We start from the raw sequence: 3,246 nt of genomic DNA on the forward strand, positions 1-3,246 counted from the left end.
CTATTATAAAACATTCTTTCTTGAGAAATAGTTACTCAACCAAACATGGCATCAACAATGCATTTTTCCCTAAAAATGTGAATGTATGGTAGGAATGCTGTATATGTACACAAACAGCAACAGTACTCAAGTGAAAAAATGTTATTAGAATATACACACCCAACCACTCTTTATGAACAATTACTATTTTTAAAAAAGATGTATTGACTATTATGTATACAGTATTATGTATTTATTATTATATATGTATATTATTATAATTTACTTATTATGTATGTATTATATATTTATTATTATGTATACAGTGTTCTTCTGCATGCCAGAAGAAGGCACCAGATCGCATTATAGATGGTTGTGAGCCACCATGGTTACTGGGAATTGAACTCAGGACTTCTGGAAGAGCAGCCATAACCTCTAACGGCTGAGCTTATCTCTCTAGCCCCCAACAATTACTATTTTGGGGATTCTGATGTGCAACCAACTCTAGATCTTCTTCCTTCCTCCTTCCTTTTCTTCTTAGTGCTGGGGAAGAAGCCAGGGCTTTAAGCATGCAAGGCAAGCACACTGCCATAGAGCCACAAGCCATCATTGCCAGCCTTGTTAATAGACAACAGAGAGAATGTGAATAAAGGAGGTTGATTTACTCATTTGGCAATTACTTTGAGAACCTATTACATGCCAGGTGTCCTGGTAGGCACTGGCAATGTACCTATAGACACAGACTTGTTCTCTGCCCATGAGAAACCTACTATCTAATGGAAGAAACTGACAAATAGGCTGTATAGCATGAGTACTGTTGATCGATTTCTACAGAAAAGGGGAACCAAGCACACAAGGTGCCCAAACTGGACTTAAAGTGGAAGTTAAACAGTGTTTAAGTTGAGTACTCTGTGCAGTTGTTGGCCAGTTGGGTTGGGGGTTGGGGCTAACGAGAGTAAAGCACGTATGAAGTTCTGGAAGAAAGGGTGTCTCTTTCAAGAAGCTGATAAAAGCATGTAGTGTAGTTGAGTCTTGAAAGGATAGTGACATGGAAAGATGAGGTGTGGAAGAATAGTTCATGAAAGGCGACATAACTATTATAGAGAATAGGTTTTGCCATAACAGCAACAAGAAGCCATTAAAAACACTGACATCAAGGAGATCAAAGCCATAGTTTAGAAATATTGCTTAACTACAGAGTGGGCAATGAAGGTAGGGAAACCGATTGGGATTCTCAGAGGTGAGAATTCTCCCAGGTGAGAAGATGGCTGCATGGACTGTGAGTGATGCTGGGAATGAAGAGAAGTGGAAAGATAAACGACATCAGAAACAAAACAGACAGGACTTAGGAATTGTTATATGTGGGCAGTATGGGAGAGACAGGAGCTAGAGAGAGGCTGGCTGTGCCAATGCTGAAGGGGAGGGGAACGCAAAGACAAGACTTTGGAGAAAGATGGTGAGGTCTTCTGAATGTGCTGAGTTTGAGGAATTTTGTAAGCAAGCAGCCAGCCCTTAAACTGAGGGATCTTCTAGTCTGCCCAGTGCTCTGACCTGGAGATGCAGATGGAGGAGCAGCTAGTACACATAGCAACAAACAGGAGGTGTGTGGAGTAATGAGACATCAGGCTGCTGGTCTGACCTCCAGGAACATCAACATCTGGGATAGAGAAACAGGAGTTATAAAAGATTAAATCCGCCAATAATGCCCAAAGTCTTGGCTTGTGTATTCTTCTTTAATTTGTATGTTCGTCCTGGCCAAGTATTTACTAGAGTTTTAGCAGATCTGAAAGTATAATTTGATTTTTTTCTTTTGTTCACTTTGTAAGGCAAACGCAGTTTCAATAATCTGTAATCAAGAAACATTTGTGAAACAATTTAAATAGAAGCTATAAACTAAAGACCTCTGGATTTCTCACTGCCTTGATTTGACTATTTTTAAGATTTTAAATTAAAACTGGTCTTTAACTTAAGCCAAAACTTGTGGTGCCTTAAGTCTTGTCTCTCCTCTGCTGATCTCCTGGCTTGTCCTTTGTCGGTCTGCAGCTCACTGACAGCCCAGAGAGATTTTCTCTCATCACAGTGTTCAATCAGACACACACTTCAAAGATAACCATGGTCCAGCCTCCCATGGAAAAGACAGAGCAGTGGTTCTGGATGGGTATGTGGGGACACACTGCATGTGCTTCTCTTGTCTCATAACCTTGTTGTCTGCTTTTCTTTGTAGACTGTGGTAGCCATGGAAATGTGGCCTCCAGGGTGGCTGATTGAGAATATGCTGAGATTTTTTAACAACTGGCTCTCTAGAAAAGAAAAGTCCTCCTTTGTAATGCTTGCCAAATTTTATGATGTAAATATTTTCACCAGAACCAATTTAATCTACCAACTTGATGTCACCAAAGGCAGGAAAACATACAGTATAGGCTCTTTTTAGCCAGTGCGAGCAGCTCTGGGTACAAATGCACTCTGTTCTGATTAGAATGGCAGCCTGACATAAGAAATGAGTTGTACAAAATACTGTTCAGTTCAAAGAGGTTGGTCTACAGGTGAGCGGTCAGTTGGTGTTAGCTCCTGACTTTTCCTTCGAACACAAGGCTCAAAGTATGGGTGCCATTCACACCAGCAATTTGAGGACCTTAGCACTTAACTACTATTTCTTGGTTTATAAGGAGTCTTTCTATAACTTACATTTAAAACTGAAATAATTGAGAATCACTTTGAATCTATTTGTTTAATACCATGAACCAAAGAAATTTTGTTACACTGCAGGACAGCAGTTCAATCGGTACTCTACCATGTTGAATAAGAGAACATATTTTATATGAAGTTTTTTCAATACTAAGCAAAAACTTTGATGGCATATACATTAATCCATAATGTATGTGGAGGTGATAGCAAATGACCCTATTTCTTCATAAAATATACCCATTAACACCAGCATGCACAAGCATAGTGTTGACAGGGTATTATGTAATAAACCCTAGGTCTTCTTTTAAAGCATTTACAACAAGAAGCACTGGTAGAACCAGAGCTGCTATTATGTACACTGCATCTTTTATTTTGCATTCCAAAAGGAAATTAGCCTTCCTGGTAGCACTAGGGAAGAATGTACTCATTAGCATTTTGTGCACACATGCAAAATCTCATGGCTTCTTTTAGAACCTTGCAATCCTACTGTACACAAAGGGGACCTTTTTCCAAACACCCTGCACTGATACTCAACTCAGAAAGGTGGTTACAAAAATAATCACAAACACAATAAAAACACAA

Source organism: Peromyscus eremicus, chromosome 6 (assembly GCF_949786415.1).
Source record: "Peromyscus eremicus chromosome 6, PerEre_H2_v1, whole genome shotgun sequence".
Lineage (NCBI taxonomy): Eukaryota > Metazoa > Chordata > Mammalia > Rodentia > Cricetidae > Peromyscus > Peromyscus eremicus.